Source organism: Gracilinanus agilis, chromosome 2 (genome assembly GCF_016433145.1).
Source record: "Gracilinanus agilis isolate LMUSP501 chromosome 2, AgileGrace, whole genome shotgun sequence".
Classification (NCBI taxonomy): domain Eukaryota; kingdom Metazoa; phylum Chordata; class Mammalia; order Didelphimorphia; family Didelphidae; genus Gracilinanus; species Gracilinanus agilis.
The window spans coordinates 67646907-67665836 of record NC_058131.1 but is presented as its reverse complement, the minus strand read 5'-3'; positions in this window follow the sequence as shown (position 1 = coordinate 67665836).

Sequence of the window (18930 nt, the reverse complement as noted above, 5' to 3'; positions counted from 1 at the left end):
GCTATTTAGAAGGGAATAAGTATAAAATAATCCGGTAATTAAAGAAAAATGAAGAACATTAAATATTCAGTTATTTACCAGGAAAAATCCCAAGGCTATTGAAAAAGTATCAAATATAAGTTCAGAATGTCCTCTAAAGATTTCTAATCCAATCTCTTAGTATAGAGATGGCTATTAATGATAAATAATGCCATTTTCCCATTTCTAATGACTAGACTATAAACTATAAGCAAGGCTTCTCAAAATTGTGGAAAAAAATCAGAATTGAAACCTTCATTCTGACCTTTAAATTAAAAAAGGAAAAGGAATTAAAATGAAAAATCCCTTTAGAATATAATTGCTTCTAACCTAATCTTCAGTAGAACCTGTTAGAACAATACAAATTAATTTGTAATATCTCGAGTCCAAAACTGGAGAGATGAATGTCCAAAAGTAAAGTATTTTAAAATGTGAACTTTGAATTTAGTCAATAATAATTGTTTTTGTAAGAGATAAATTTTAAGTAACTTTTTTAGAGTTATTTAACTACTACTTGTCAGTTTCAACAGTGTGGACATTTTGTCAATGACACTTTGAACAAGGAAACTAAGGAGAGAGTGACACACCATAAAAGTTTTGTCCACTAATCAATTAATAGGTTAATCAATAAACATTTATTGGGCATTTTCTATGTACCAGGCACTTTGCTAAACACAAGCAATACAATAAGAGTCAACAAATAATCCTTGACCTCAAGGAGCTTATAATCTAATGGGAAGACAACATGAAAATATATGCAAGATAAACTATAAAAAGGATAAATACGAAATTATTAATAGAGAATAGTCACTGGCATTGAGAGATTCAGAAAGGCTTTCTGTAGAAGGTTGGATTCTTGTTGGAATATAAAGAAAAATGGACGTGGTTAGTTTATAAAGTAGTTGGAGTGTCTGACCTGGAATCAATAAGACTCCTCTTCCTGAGTTCAAATCTGACTTCAGACACTTACTAAATGTGTGACCCTGGGCAAGTTACTTAACCCTATTTGCCTCAGTTTCCCTTTCTGTAAAATTAACTGGAGAAGGAAATGACAAACCATTCATATCTTTGCCAAGAAAACTCCAAATGGGATGAGGAAGAGTAGGACATAAATGAAATGACTGAATAGCAACAACAAAAGGATATGAGGAAGTCAGTAGTCAGAGAGGGATCATTTCAGGTATGAAATACAGTTCAATAAAATGCCCGGAGCCAAACAATTTAGTATCTTGTTCATGAATAACTAGGAGGATAGTGTGAAAATAAGGTATAAGAAGATTGGAAAGGAATGAAGGAGTGAGAGTATGAAGGTTTTGTACATCATAAAGACTAATTTGAAGATGTGGAGGTATTCTAGTCTGGGGTGATAGAGAGAAGACTTACTTTGGAAATCTCACAGGAAACATCAAGTACTAGAACAGACAAGTATCTTGAATTAAAATTGCACTGATGAATTAAAATGCACTATGCTTAGTGAAGTACAGATTCAAGTCTCATAATTCAATATTTTAATGTTTTTGTGATGTCAACAAATCAATTCATCATAAGGACTAATATTAAAAGCACATAGAAGACCAAATTACATAGTTCCAGTTATAACTTGTATGCATACAGCATTGAGTCTGTCCATCTGTCCTTCTGTTATCCTTCACTGTGATACAAGACCTTGCCACCTTCCTTTGCAAATACAAATGCCTTGGATGATATATTTCATATGATGTTTTTGCTGATTCATTGCTAGTAATATGCCGAAGCTTAATTATTCCCACCATGTGTCTCCCCATTGCCCTTTCAGTGAGTCTCTCTTACAAGTCCTTGGAAAATGTGGAAATATATAGTTCAAGCCATATATTATAGATAAAATTATTTTCCTGTTAAAAAGGTGCATATGTATTTGATTTGGGGATAGATGTGCAGTATGTTGAAAGCTTTGTACAATTTTTGATATGCAAACTGCCTCTTCTCTTCTTCCTATTCAGTTTTGATCTTGAATCATTAGGCATCTATCTTCAGTGTCCCTCCAAAGTATATGTATTGCTGAATTATCTCTTGGTATTACCCATCCAAAAGCAGAGCAGTATTTTGAATCAACTAAGGGTCATGGTGAATAAATCACTGGACTTGACTTTAGGGTAGATGTGAGTTCAAATCTAGGTATAAACACTTAATAGCTATATGACCTTGAGCAAATTATTTTAGCCTTGCATCTATTTTTTATTTGGAAAGTAAGGATAATAGCTACTATTTCCCATGGTTTTGAGAGTAAAGGGAGATCATATTATAAATAATTTTTAAACATTAAAGTATTATTTAAATGCCATCTATGGTTGTCATTGTTATTATTATTATTATATCAGAAAGAAATGGGCCTAATAGGAAATATAAAAACACATCTACTCCCTCAAAAATATTAATTACTAAAATAGTAAAAATTATGGTTGGATTGAATATTAAGAGTTTTTGTTACCAGAAACTGATTCAGTTCTAAATGAAAGATTCAAGTCAGAATGAATTATAGTAGTTTATTTACAGATAGGAAGAGAGAGTGAAAGTAAGAAAATCAGAGAGAGTATAGGGCAAGATATCTAACCTAACACGCTAAGTATTTTGCTCTAGCTCCAGGCTCAACCCATGCAGGGCTAATTAGTGCTCAGCTAGAGGGGTCTCAGACTTGAGCTGAGGGAGGAGGTCTGAGGGATCAATAAAGCAAGGGCTTCAGTCATGAAGCCTCTCTCTCGAGGAAAGTCCCTTCAGAAAAAAATCCTGGGAGGAGTCAGTCTTTTTCACTTATCATATGGTCGTTCAAAGGGAGAGATTTAAGAACATTTTCACCAAGTCCAAGGTCTCAGGTCTACTATGCAGATTCTTTATCAGCCTCCAACTCTAACTCCAAACTCCTAAGAATGGTGAAGATGTCCCCACAGGAAGTTGTAACTCCTTTTTAAAGGTGATTCTTTTCTGCCACTTCCTGTGCATTCCTTCTATTTTACATGGACCAATTACAGCTAAAGCTTTGCTTAGGACTGCCCAGGTGGCAGTCAGTCAATTCTGATTCATTACCCACTTTTGTATATATAGGTGACAGGATTCCCCCACTCAAGTTAAGTGGGGTGTTTACACTTTTAGGGACTAAATCTAAAAATCGGGAGGGTAGATTAGTCCCATCTTCACATAACTGAGTCAACTACTATCATTCTCAAAAGCTAGAAAACATGAATATATGCCTAAATATGTATATATAAGCAGAAGAGAAGAAATATATGTGTATATGCATACACACTACATATTTACATATACATATGTCAAATATACACATATATACTCACATATATAAAAGATAAACTGATAGGCAGTGATAGATAGATAGATAGTCTATAGACCCCCTAAGGAAAAATGAATACACATTTAAAAACTACCCTAGGTTGTAGACATTCCATAATCCATTATTAAATCAAAAACATAACTCATGATTCCTTACCAACATGGTATCACATAGTTGAAAATAGAATATGTTTATTTAAATAGACTCACAAATAAAGTGACAAGAAAAGGTCAATCCATGATATTAGCATTTCCTGTTCTCTTGTCAATATTCATTTAACCCTTTCTATAAATGCTCACAAAATCACATCATAGACTATAGAGAAAGAAAGAAAGAAAGAAAGAAAGAAAGAAAGAAAGAAAGAAAGAAAGAAAGAAAGAAAGAAAGAAAGAAAGAAAGAAAGAAAGAAAGAAAGAAAGAAAGAAAGAAAGAAAGAAAGAAAGAAAGAAAGAAAGAAGAAAGGGAGGGAGGGGAAAAGGAAAGAACAAAGGAAGGAAGGAAGAAAATATGAAAGATAGGAAAGGAGAAAAAACAAACAAATGAACAAACAAATGAAAGAAGGAAGAAAGGAAGGAAGGAAGAAACAAAGAAAGAAAGGAAGGAAGGAAATACTTTGATTTTCATCTTATACTATATCAAGGAAATTATGTGAAGAAAACATGTCCAGGAACACTTTTGGAATTTAAAGGAAGCAATTCACATAGACTGAGAGTACATATGGAGAGAGCACATGTAAGGAATCCATATGTCCATGTCACCTATTTGCCTCTTCTGATGTCATGGTTGTCAGTTTGTTCCCTCCTCTATTTTTCTAAGCTTTATCACTTCATAGGCATTTCTGAGGATCTCTTTTTCCCAGCTAATAATGTGCAGTAGTTAGAAAGCCTCTTCCTGAAAATGGCAGGCTGATTATTTCATAGAAGATTAGCAGTGAGCCACTTCACCTAGTAGGCAGTCAACAAAAATTTTAAAAATATGTTCAGGACAAGATTAGAACTATTATTTTAACAACTATTTGTCTGGTCTTGATTGAGGACTAGATTGCAAGGCAATTGCTTGAGTAGGGATAGTGAATTTCTTAAAATTCATATTTAACTTCAGTTTGAGAATTTGTGTACCCTAAAGTTATCTTGGTGAATGTTTCTACCCAGGGAGCAGCACTAACAGCAGCAACAATAACAACAAGGAATATATGGATATTAGAATGATAACACCTACACATCTACCAGGATCTTCTTTGATTGGCATCAAATTGAGATAATTTATGCAAAACACTTTTCAAACCTTAAAGTATTATAAATGTGAGCTATTCTTGGCATGCAAATTAATTTTGGGCAAAACAAAAGGCCAGGTGAAGCACCTGGGCCACAGTCTTTTCTTTATTATGCATATCTGCCAACAAAAATGCTAATTATCTTTCATTTACTTTCCCCCAGCAGAGAAGTGGTTTTTCTCTAGGCATTGCAAGATTATCAAAGGAGGGAGAGAACACTAATGACCAAAGGAAATCTGAAAAGGTTTCAGGGGAATTGGTTTCTGACCTGACACTTGAAAGGAGGGAGAAATAAGAAGGGAATGATTACATTTCAGACATGAACTGCTGACCATAGAGAGATGGGGAAATGGAATGCTGGGATGGGCAAAAATGCTAGTTGGTCAGATTAGCTGGAGCATGGAGGGTACTGAATGGAGTATAATGAATTCTCTGAAAAATAAAGCTCTAATTATATTTCAGAGAATTTTATACTCAGTAGTAGGTAGCCACTATATATTTTTGAGTAGGAGAAAATAATATTGTCAGATAGGTATTAGAAAGAATATTTTGGAAGCTGTGTAAAGGATTATTTTTTAGTGTAGTAGCTCACTGTTGTAGTCCCCAGTAGTGAGAGTGGACCCCAGGAAAATCACAATCATAACTTAGATACAGTCAAACATGTAGCTCAGGCATCACAAGGCCCCCAAAACCTCTCCTTTCCACTCCTCCCTGAAGAAACTGAATGTTCTTCCAAAAAAAACCACTGATGTATGCATTCTCTGAGAAACTAGGTTAGATGATTACATATTGACATATTGATTTATCAGCCTATAGAAAACTCTGTTTAGGCTGCAGTGAGGTAAACTAAGTCATTATACTAAGATTGTAAATCATTACAAACCTTTACTCCAACCACAATGACAAATTTTACCTTTGATCTCACCAATATTACAAAGGTGATAGGTTAGAAAATAATGGAGGGCAAAGAGATTTCAAGTCCCATCAAGGATAAAGGATAGGCTTAAGAAGAATCATAAAAAGGGAGAAATGGGAAAAAAATGGAAATCATAATCTAATTCAGAAAATGTCAGAGTTCAAAATAATTGAGGATTGGTTGTAAATATTGGTGAGACCAAAGGTAAAATTTGTCATTGTGGTTGGAGTAAAGGTTTCAGTAATTAGAATTGAGAAGGGTGGTGATCTTCCATGTCCATGATTAGTACCAATGTCTGAGTTTATGGAAATAGTCTACATTAGAGGCTTGATAGAAATTATTTGGGATGGCATATTCTTAGAATGTTGATGTAGGGAAGTGCTGCTTTCCTGAGTCAAGAAAGGAACAAACATTTCTTTAGTACCTACTATGTACTAGACATTTTGCTAAATGCTTTAAAATATTATCTCCTTTGATCCTGGGAAGTAAGGGCTATTATTATCCTCCTTTTACAATTGAGAAAGTTTAGGTTAAATGATGTGCCCAGGGTTACACAACTTTTAAATGTTCTGGACCAAATCTGCATTCAAGTTTTTCTTTGTTCTTTTTAATTTATCTTTTTCAGTTACGATATTTGTCAAACGATATTTGACAATTATTTTCATTTTTTTAATTTGAAAAATTTTATTTAATCAATTGATTTAGAATATTTTTCCATGGTTACATGATTCATGTTCTTTCCCTTTCCTCCTCCCACCCCCTTCCCATGACCAACAAGCAATTCCACTGGGTTTTACATGTGACAATTATTTTCTGACATTTTAGAATTCAGATTTTTTTCCTCCCTACCTTCTACACTTCCTTGAGGCAATAAATAGTCTGATATTGGTTATATTCATATTTTTATGCAAAACATATTTCCATATTGCTCATGTTGTGATAGGAGACAGATATCATATATTCAATAACAATCTCAAGAAAGAAATAAAGCATAAGATGACAAGTTTTATAATTTAGTTTTTATTATTTTTTAAACTGTTACCTTCTGTCTAGAATCAATACTCTGTATTGGTCCAAAGGCAGAGGAGTGATAAGGGCTAGACAATGGGAGTTAAGTGATATGCCCAGAGTCAAACAGCTAGGAAATATCTGAGGTCAGTTTTGAACCCAGAACCTCCCATCACTAGGCCTGGTAATCCATCTACTGAGCCACCCAGCTGCCACCAAGATGACATTTTATTTTGTTTTGTTTTTTAAACCCTTACCTTACATCTTGGAGTCAATACTATGTATTGGCTCTAAGGCAGAAGAGTGGTAAAGGGTAGGCAATGAGGGTCAAGTGACTTGCCTAGGGTTACACAGCTGGGAAGTGTCTGAGGCCATATTTGAACCTAGAACCTCCCATCTAAAGATGACAAGTTTTGATCAGCTCTCAGACTCCAACAATTCCTTCTTTGGCTATGGGTACCATTTTTATCACAAGTCCCTTTTGGTAATGAACTCAATTTTTCTGATTCCATGCTCAACTCTACTGCCACTTATCTGACTCCATAATAGATCTGAGGTAAAGTGGGCTCTGGGTACAAGAAGGATGGGGGTTAATGCAACCCCCACCTTGCCAGTGACATGATAAAACTAATATTTTAAAACATGAAGGACCAGATCTGTGACGACAAGGTATATAAAGTAAGAAAGTGTAAAGTTATCTCTAGAATTCGTTCAAGCTCTGAATGGTTCTAAATAAATCTGAGACTATATGACATTAATCACAAAACTTCCTGACCTTGGCTAAGACCACATACATCCACCTAATATGCTATTCCTTTGGCGCAAAGCCTCACTGGCAAGATACAAAAACAAATTGTCCTTTTTAGCTGTTAAATGTCCTCTCTTGAGGACTCCCTTAGTGGCTCACCTATTTCTCTCTGTTAAAATAAATGGATAGACACAAAAATAAATGACTCTGATAACTCATGATTGTCCACTCCTGGGGTTCTTTCATTGTATAGTCTGTTCAGTTGCTTGTTTGTTTGTTTTTTTTTAAATAATTCTAAGAATGGACACAAATAGGTCTCATTGTCCAAGGCATGCTGCATAGAGGGTTAAGTTTAAAACCTTGCTGTGATTGAGAATAGCATCCCTAAGTAAAACTGAAATGATAGACACATTTATAACCTAATTTTTATTGTTTATATTCTCTTGACTTTTTCTCCTGCAGGATCTCTCACCAGTATATTCTTTAACCTGTTTGAAGGAATTGCCCTACAGAAATTCATTGAGAAAATTCTAGAGAATGTCTTTTCAGCTCCTATTCATTGTAAATTATATTTAAAATAGAGAGAGGGTGCTTGATTACCACTAATCCCCATCTGTTGGATCAGCCCTGAGTTTATGGGAGTATTGGGCCTTTAAGATATAATTTGCACACAGGAAACCTTGTGGTTTACAATTTACCTTATTTGTATTTTTTCAGATTGACCACATCTTGGCATTGTCCTGCTTCTCTCTGTTTGGGCTTGGTCTCAGTTTCTGTGCAATGAGAAAACAGGACCAGATATTTTCTAAGGTCCCTTTCTATTATAAGATTCTCTAACTAAAGCTTTTGTTTTTTCTTCTTCATTTGTTCTTTGAACATGGAGAGAGAAAGAAAGAGTAAGGAACTAGATGGAGTCAGAAGAATAAAAATTTGAATTTTCCTCCTCAGTAATTTGGTGGATTTGGACAAGCCACTCAATATTCAAAGTCTTCATTTTACTCATTAGTAAAATTGGGAATAAGAATACAGCATTATATATGTTCACACCCTCTTTTTTGGTCAGGATCAAATGAAATAATGTTAATTAAATGACATAAGAAAATGATTTTATCATTTTTCTTTTCCTGGCCTTCCTTTTCAGTAGTAGAAAAGGAAAAGTCAAAGGATGGAGAAGGAATTTTAACTGAATATTAGATCTTAAATCATTCTTTCCACTTTCACATTTTCAAGATTTCAGCAAAATGGGATTATAAATCTCAACCTGAAATTTTCAGCCTCCCTGCAACAGAGTAGATGGTTATTTGAGCTGGATTCTGCTCCATTTCTTAAATTCCTACATTCAATTCCCAACTCAGATGGGACCTTCCCTAGATTACAATTGAAAGTGATCTCTTTCATAGGGAAAAAGACTTGTACAAAAATATTTATAGCCACATTCTTTGTGGTGGCAAAGAATTGGAAAATGAGAGGATGCCCTTCCATTGGGGAATGGCTAAACAAATTGTGGTATATGTTGGTGATGGAATACTATTGTGCTAAAAGGAATAAAGAACTGGAGGAATTCCATGTGAACTGGAAGGACCTCCAGGAATTGATGCAGAGTGAAAGGAGCAGAGCCAGAAGAACATTGTACACAGAGACTGATAAACTGTGGTAAAATAGAATGTAATGGATTTCTCTACTTGCAGCAATACAGGATAATTTTGAGGGACTTATAAGAAAGAAAACTAGCCACATTGAGGAAGAACTTTGGGAGCAGAAACACAGAAGAAAAACAACTGCTTGATCATATGAGTTGATGGGGAGATGATTGGGGATGTAGACTCTAAACCACTGACTCCCAAAGTGGGCACCACCGCCCCCTGGTGGGTGCTGCAGTGATCCAGGGGAGCGGTGATGGCCACAGGTGCATTTGGGGGCCATGAATAGTTTAGGTCAATAAATAGTTTCATAATTTCAAAGTTCAATGTTTCTAATTTATACCTTTCTTTACTATATTATACAAAAAAGGTAGAAAAATTAATACATATCTTTCCTATTAATTGCTATTAAAATTTTTAAAAATTAATTTTCAGGGGGCACTAAGTAATATTTTTTTCTGGAAAGGGGGCAGTAGGCCAAAAAAGTTTGGGAACCACTGCTCTAAATGATCACACTAGTACAAATATCAGTAATATGAAAATAGGTTTTGATCAATAACATTAAAAATATTCTTAATCAATTAATTAATTAATTAATTAAAATTTGCCAAATTTTAAAAAAAGTGATCTTTTGTGGCAAGTAGGTGACTAAATCAGGCTCAGAAACAGGAGGTCCTTGATTTAAAATCTGACCTCAGGTAATTTCTGGCTATATGACCCCAGGCAAGTCACTTGACCCCCATTGCCTAGACCTTACTGCTCTCCTGCTGTGGAAATAATACTTAAGATGGATTCTAAGATGGAAGTTAAAGTTTTTTAAAACATATTCTCTTTGGGAAGCTAGGTGGCACAGTGGATAACACACCAAGTCTGGAGTTGGCAGGTCTTGGCTTTTAATCTGGCCTCAGATACTTCCTACCTAGGTGACCCTGGGAAAATCACTTAGCCCTGTTTGCTTAGCCCTTGTTCTTTTGTCTTAAAGTTGTTGCAGTCAGAAATTAAGGATTTAGGGGAAAAAACGGAGAAAAAGAGATCTCTTTGTGTTTACATTATCTTTTATCTCTTTTTTTTCTGGTTCTGCACACAGAATATATAGTCCACTTTGGGAGTTCAGAAAGTGTCCTTTTTGTCTTTATATTTCTTGTGATGAATACAGTTCCTGTTTCACAGTGTCCTTTTTAATGAAATATATAGATATATATTTTTATATTTTAATGAAATATATATATTTAATGAAACATATATGTATATAACTCCCAAAGTATAAAGGATATAAAGCTTATATATATATATATTCATTCATTCATTTATTTATTTATTTTTTATTTGTAATTACAATTATTTAATTGTACTTATGTTAAATGACTCAATCCTGTCTCAAAGACACATGCAAATACACACATACACATTTTAGAATAGAAAATCCTGGACAGTCTAAACAGTGTTGATGTCCTTTTTGTGTATATGTGTATATCCTAAATATTTCAGGTAAGGTCTTTAACCTGGGGCTACATTGCTATGGTTGATTGGAATGGAGGTCTTCACTTTTTTTTTTAATCCTTAACTTCTGTGTATTGACTCTAAGGCAGAAGAGTGGTAAGGGTAGGCAATGGAGGTCAAGTGACTTGCCCAGGGTCACACAGCTGAGAAGTGTCTGAGGTCAGATTTGAACCTAGGATCTCCTGTCTCTAGGCCTGACTCTCAATCCACTGAGCTACCCAACTGGCCCAAGGTCTTCACTTTAATGTTGGGCTAGCTCTGTGATGGCTGTCAATGGGGAGCTTCAGGTGAAGTTGGTCCCTCTAGTGGGCAGATCAACCCCGGCCCTGCATCCTCATCCTAGAGAGTAGGGGAGCGCCTGGGGTAGTGACAGGGAGAGTCACTCACATGCTTGAGATCCGCTGGCCCCTAAGGAACAGAGATGGGACTTGAATTTTTTTTTCCCGACTCCCAGGCCAGGTCTTTTTGCATCATATTCAAAATTATAGACAGACAAATTTAATTATCAAATTCATTCAGCAAATTAATGAACACTTATAATGCAGAGGAACACAAACGGACACCCCAAGGGCTCCCGAGGATGTTATTTCTCCCTTACAAATGAACGATTGAAGGCAACAAAATCTCTGAGCTCTTGTCTTGCAGCTTGGTCTTTGCTTTAATTTTCCTTTTCTCCTTAAACTCATTAAATATGATCTCATTACTTTGTGGTCACAGAAAGCCTCCTCGCCATCCTCATTTCTAATCTGTGTTCAATGAGTATTTGTATTCTGTGGGTGTCCCTTCCAACTCACTGCCCTCCTCAAGTGAGACCTGTGTGGCCAGAATCCCTTCAGAACCGGCTCTACTGACTTTCCCCTTGTAGAAGAACAAATCAACCAAAGAGCAGCACATTTATAAACGATTCCTTCTCTCTGGGTGAATGTTTGTGGGTAAGAGATATTATTAGTCCTTTATGATGGGGGAACTCAGATGCCCTCGATAAATATTTAATTATTGAACAGTTTCTATTCCTCCATCAATTGACCTTCTGACCCATAATAAGTTGAAATGGGTGCTCCTGACACCAAGAGGAGGGAATCCATTAAATATGCTCAAATGGACTCCTGGGAGAAATTATCCTTGCTGATTCTCTCATTTCCCTTTCCTGAGTTGCCATAAAGCAGAGAGATCAGAGATTTCAGAAATCCTCATAGTCAGGACCGTTTTTAAAGGGATGTTGCTTCAGTGCCCCAGTTTTGCTTTGTATGGTTCAGGGGAGCGAGAAACGGTCTGGTACCAATGCAGTCTAGCCTTGGATCTTGAGCTTGACTTTAGGCAAATAATTTCTCTTCTTTATGCCTGTATTTCCTTGAGGGATTTTTAACCTGATTTGTGTCACGGATCTCTTGAACAACAACCTGGTGAAGCCTATGAACCTTTCTCAGAAAATTTATTTTATGTGTAAAATACATAATATCACAAAAGAATAAAAAATATTCAAACGGATTCACCAAAATTAGAAAGAAATAAAGATGTTCATAGATCCCAGGTTGGGTCCCTAGACTACAGTGAGCTCTAAGGTAGTTTGTATCTCAAGTATCCTCGTTAGTTTTGCACTTTTTTTTTACACTTTTTTTTAATGTCACTCAAAGTGTGTACTTCTGATCAAGCTTTCTATTTTACATACCTTTCCAAGCATGCTTTTCCCCATTCTAAAGCAAACCGGATGAACTCACTATCTCTGAAAGGGTTCATGATCTCTCAAATCTCTTCCATCTTCAGACACATGATCCCAAGATCTATCTGCCTTAAAATTCCTAATAATTATAATATCTCCTAATAATAATAATAATATAATGTCCTAAATATAATTATTAATAATATTAATGATAATATTTCATATTTATATAGAACTTTATTTCCAACAGTCCCATGACGAATATATTCCAAATGTCATTAATCTCAGTTTGCAAAGGAATCAACAGAGGAACAATGACAATGAATATATGTTCATGGCTACAGAGCTAAGCAAATAGAATTCTACTATAATAAAACTTGAGGTACTGATTCACAATTTTTGGAGTCTTTCCATTACACTAAGCTGCTTCACATTCTAACTGATATTTTGTGTTCTAAGGATCTTAAATTAACTATAGAGAGAATAAAATACCTTGAAGTATATCTGCTAAAGCAAATCCAAAAAACTATATGAACATGATTACAAAGCATATTTTATAAAATGTCAGATTTGCAAAATGTTCATTGTTCATGGGTGTGTAGAGTGAATATTATTAAAATGACAGTACCATCTAAACTATTTACTCATTCACTGTCATCCAAATGAAATTGTCAAAATATTTTATTGAACAAAAAATATTAAAGTCCATTTGGAAAAAAATAAAATTTCAAGAATATCAAAAGAATTAATTAAAAATTACAAAAGAAAGAGAGATTTAGTAGTATCAGATTTTAACTATATTATGAAGCAGTAATGATCAAAATTATTTAGTTATGGCTAAGAAATAGAAAAGTGGATGAAGGCAACAGAAAAACAAATAGTTGTAAGAAAGTATGGTAATGTTGTGTTTGACAAAAGTAAAGATCCAACATTTTTTAATATGAATTCAATATTTAGTAAAAATTGTAGGGAAACTGGAAAGTAATAATTTAGAAAAAAATCAATGGACAAATATCTTATGTCATTTACCAATATCAAAATGGTTACATGAGCTAGTCATAAAGAGAGATAAGCAAATTAAAAGGACATGGAACATGTTGTCTATCAGGTTTATGAAGAGGAGAAGATTTTATGAATAGACAAGGGAGAGAAATTATTGTGAAATGAAAAATAGATGATTTTGTATACATTAAACTGAAAAGGTTTTGTACAAATAAGACTAATTAAGCCAAGATTATAAGGAAAACAATAAGTTTGGGGAAAATTATCAACCTTTTCTCAGAGAGAAAGATATCATATCAATTATGTAAGAATATGAGCCATTCCCCAATTGATAAATGGTCCAAAGTTAAAAAACACTATGTGGATCATGAAATCAAAGCTTTACATAACTATTTGAATCATCCTCAGAATCATTAATGATTAGAGAAAAGCAAACCAAAATACCTCTGAGATATTTCACACATATTAGATTGACTAAAACGATAAAAGAATAAAATGACAAATGTTGAAAGGGATGTGGGAAAGGGGAACACTAATACACTGTGGGACTGTGAATAGATAAAACCATTTCGAAGAGTAATCTGGAATTATACCCAAAGAGATATAAAAATTTGCATATTTTTTGACTCAGGAATACCACTATTAGGTTTATTTCCTCAGGTGATCAGGGAAAAAGTAAAAGTACCTATATGTTCTAAAATATAGCAACTTTATGTGGCAAAAAATGGGAAATTGATTGTTATAGAATAGTATTGTGTCATAAGAAGTGAGAAACAGCTTAATTTTGAAAAACCATGGAAAACTTATATGAAATTATGAAGAGTAAAACAAGTAGAACCAAGAGAACATTGCATACAATAAGAAAAAAAATAGTGTTTGAATAATGACTTGCATATGTCCAACTCCAGAGAAAGAACTATTGTTACACTATACATAATGCATTATTAGTGGTGCTGTGTGTTGTTGTGCCCAAGTAGGTTATGAGTGTTCACCCGAGTCTGTCTGCATGTGGCTCTCAAAGAGTGAAAATTATATACCATGTATACATAGATACATATATATAACACATATATACAAGTACATGCATCATTATATGTTACATATATGCATACATATACACATATATGCACACATATATGTTTAAATACACTTCTCCAAAACAATTTTTAGTTCTTTCTGCCAAGGGAAGGAACAATTGGGGCCAGATGCTTTTCCTAGAAACAGGGTATATAGAGCTCAAGGCATATCTATATGCTCACTTAAATATTATTAGTCTAAAAGAAATAATTTTCAGGTTCAATCTAATATTGCTATCCCTTAGTGGGGTAGGATTATCCCCATCTATATATTCTTCCTTGCCAATAGACGTTAGTTCCTCAATGAACATGCATAGCAAATAAAAACATTTATCTGAACAGATAGAAAAACAGAAATCAGAGAAAGCATCCATACAAGAATGTAAACAAGATGTTACACAGCATGAATGATGTCTCTCATTGGGAGGTAAATAACTCAGTTTTACAAAAATATGAAAGCCTCAGACCTCACTTAAAGGAAAATTCTCAAAAATCTCTAGTGTAGTAAACTGATAATAGAGACAGGATCAACGTACAAGCTCTTCTATGTTTTGTCTCCTTTCAAGAGTTTTTAGTTGATAGGTAAAGACTAAAACCTCTGTAGTATGGTAAAATAATTCTAATCATATAACATTTGTATAGTACTTACCAAGTGCCAGACAATGTGCTAAGTGCTTTTATCTCATGTGATCCTCAAAAACCCTGGGAGGTAGCTGCTATCATTATCCACATTTTATAGATGAAGAAGCTAAGGCAGACAAACTAAATGTCTCTCCCAGGCTGATAGAATTAGTGAGCATCTTAGAGTGGATTTGAACTCACCTCTTTCCGATTCTGGGTCTCTCTCTCTCTCTCCACTCGCCTTACCACCTAAGTGCCTCAATGGGAGGAGGATGATGATGATGATGATGATGATGATGATGATGATAGTGATGGTAATAATAATGATGATAACAACAGAACCAGCAGCAGCAGAAGAAGTAGTAATAAATATTTATATGGTGCTTAAAGGTTTGTAAAGCCTTTCATTTGATTCCCACAAAAATCCTGTGAACTAGGTATAATTATATGCTCAAATACTTGGAGCAAAAGGGGACTTTGGAAAGCATTAAATCCATTCCATTTTAGGGTCACACAGATAGGAGTTGTCTGAGGTGGGATTTGAAGCCAGGTTTTCCTGACTGCAAGCCCAACACTCCCTATACTACACCATGTGCTCTCTAAATTACATTTTGCAGCTCTACAGTATGCCATGCTCCATTATTATATCTTCTTCGCAGATGTCAAAACTGAATATAACCACAAAGGTAAATATATCTCCATGGAACAAAGAAGTTATTGGAAAATTTGTCCCTGGGACATCTGAATAGAATAGAACTTTTGGTATAAAATAAAACTCTTTAGGGATCAGCATGGATGCTATTCGATGACCTGAAAGATATTTTACAATAGTGATATACTTATTAGGACTTGGAAAAAATATTTTTTCTGCCTTCCTAATGCAAATTTCTGTCTTCAGTCACTATTGTCTTTTGCATAAAAGAGTCCTCATCATTGGTAACCTCGCTGACAGCTTTATTGAAAATCTTAAAAAGGAAAATCTAGATGAGATTTTTTTCTCCTTACAAAAGGGTCTTGGGGGAAATCATGAGAGGAGATTACATTGCTACTAATTAGATCTTTTTTTTTTTTACCAACCCAGAAATTGTGCAGTTTCCAATGTTGTCAGTCATTTCAAAGTGGTAAATATAAATTCTGATTGACTGGATTCTCATATTTTCCACTGGTCACTTGGAAAGCAGAATGCTCCAATAGACAATTGTTAATGCTAAAGTTAGAGTGTAAAGATATCACGTCTCAGTCATACTGGTTGGAACCAAAGTCTTATTTAGATGTTTCATCATGGCATGAACAGACTTAGAAATGGTTAAAATCTATTACAACAAAGAGCAAGTTCTGAAAGCTTCTACCATGCTAAAAACACTTCATGTGTAAGCCCAGGAAGAAGCCATGTCTGTTTCCTAGAGACCAAACTGGTATTCAAAGACTCATTACCACTATGGTTGGCATTTCATAAGTTCTTTCACAAAAGCAATTCAGGAAACAAGAAAAAATATAACATGTCCTCTGATCCTGTGCAGAGCCCTTTCAGCCTTGCAGAGAGCTAGAAAAGTAGGAAAAAAGATTTTGTCAACATTTTAGACTTTATCAATCTAAAAGTAAAACTCTTTTTAAAATAGTTTATCCATTTATTTAGAATAATTTTCCATGGTTACATGATTCATGATTTTTCCCACCCCTTGTTCCTCCTCCCGCCAGAAGCTGACAAGCAATTCCACTGGGTTATTATACATATATCATTGTTCAAAACCTATTCATATTCATATTTGCAATAGCATAATCTTTTAACACCAAAACCCCAACCATATCCCCATTGAACCAAATGATCGATCATATGTTTTTATTCTGTATTTCTGCTCCCACAGTTCTTTCTCTGGGTATGGATAGCATTAAAAGTAAAACTCTTGTTCATTCAGAGCCCTTGCAGAATACATAGAGTATTGTTCTTCAAGTCATTTAGTTGTGTCCAATTTTTTGAGATCTGTGGATCATAAAATGCCAATTCTGTCCATGTAATTTGCTTAGCAAAATTAAAGGAGAGTTTTGCCATTTTCTTCTCTAGTGTATTAAGGCAAACAGAACTTAAGTGATTTCTTCAGGATCAGGCAACTAGTAGGTGTCTAAGGTTGTATTTGAAACTCAGCTATTCTTGACTACAGACTCAGCATTCTATTCATTGAATAAACTAACTGCCACACCTATAACAATGAAAATATATGTGTATGATTAAGTTTGTGCATATTTGTGTCCTTCCTTCCTTCCTTCTTCTCTTCCTTCCTTCCCTCCTTCCTTTCTCCTTTCCATTTTTTCTCTTGACATGTCATTTCATCAGCTTAAGTAGTTTCTTGATGAAAAAGTCCACTTAAGAATACAATTTAACAACTCATTTATAATTTTTTCTTTCTTTGCTTCATTTTTTCTTCCTTCCTTCCTTCCTTCCTTCCTTTCTTTCTTTGTTTCTTTCTTCCTTTCTTCTCCTGTCCATTCATTTTTATTTGCTATGCCAAAAATCCTAGTTGTTCTACATTTTTAAACAAATGAATATTATCAGAAGAACACACCAACCTTATGTTGAATTAAAATCATTCTTGCATTTCAAGATAGGAAAGTTGCCAAAGCCTGATTTGGAAAGTATCTCATGAAAAACCTAATCAGAAAATTGCTTGTGATTCTCACCAATGAGTAGCTTTAATATATTAATCTGCCTAGATACTCAGAATACAGCAAATCACTTCAGTATGCTAAATCACTCAATAATATTTTTAGGAACCTGTCACAGAACTTGAAACTCTCATTTGGGAGTACTACTTGTACCTGAAGTCTTTGATCTACTGAATATTATAACTGAAAATTTGATTTGCTTGATTCAGTGTCACTCTTCTCTCTCCATGGCACTTGAGTATTTGGTGCATTGAGTAAGACCTGGCTGTATGTTGATAGTAGTTCTCCTCTGCCCCCTGACTCTCTTACAGAAAGCAGGAATATTAACAGTAGAGATCTCTGTCCTTAAAGACAAAAAGTAGTGTGGGATAGAATAGTGGGTTGGGGGGGGGATGAAGATCTGAACTAAAATCTTATATCTGTCACTTATTAGCTGCATGACCCCCAATTAGTCACATAACTTCAGTTTGCCTCAGATTCTTCATCTGCAAAATGTAGATCTTAATAGTACCTTCATCCCAGGGTTGTCGTGAGGATCAAATGAGTAAAAAAAATTGTGCAGTGAAATATGACAGAGAGATGTTAGTTGTTATTATTTTTATAGTAGTATAGAAGTTTAGCCTCAATCATTTACTAACTGTGTGACTACTATCAATTTCCTCAATTATAAAATGAAGATAATAATGTCATTATCTTCTAGGGTTGTTGTGAGGATCAAATGAGATAGTATTTTTAAAGCACAGAGAAGGTGTCTAATGATACTTATTCTTTCCCTGCCTTCATCTGTAAAATGTTATGCTTCATTAGACAAAACAAAGGATCCCTTACAGCTCTTTAGGCTATAAAATATAAGATACTCTCTAATAATAGCTAACATTTATATAAATGTGAATCATTACTATTAATTCCACTACTACTGCTGATACTGCTGCTGCTATAGATGTTCTTCCTCTTCTTCCATTACTTCCAGCATAATCATTACCATTACTACAAGTATTATTCCTAATAGCCTACTACCCTTACCGCCTTACTTTCCTGTATTTAGTTAATTCCTGGATGTGGAAAATAATTTATAAAAGATTAAATAGGCAAGAAGTAGAATTAGAATTTTAATCCTAATTTTTTACTCAAAATCCATTTTTATTACTCCATTCTGTTGCAATCTATACAATACTGTCCTTAAAACAGTTTAATAAGAAATATTTAATGTGTGATTTATCCCATTTTTTTGAGGAAGAAAGTGAACCTCAAGAAGGTAAAATGGCTTAGGATCATAAAACTAGTAGAGGAAAAGACCTTTTTAGGCCATCTAAACCAATGATTTCATTTTGCATTTAAAAACAAATCCCAGGTTTTGATAATAGATAATATTTTCTCAATGATAGAGCTTGAGATCTTCCAATTTAGCTCTCTTCTCACTCTACCACACTGATGCTAGAGTTTGTGTGAACATGCCATGTCTACCTCAAAAGAAAAAAAAATATA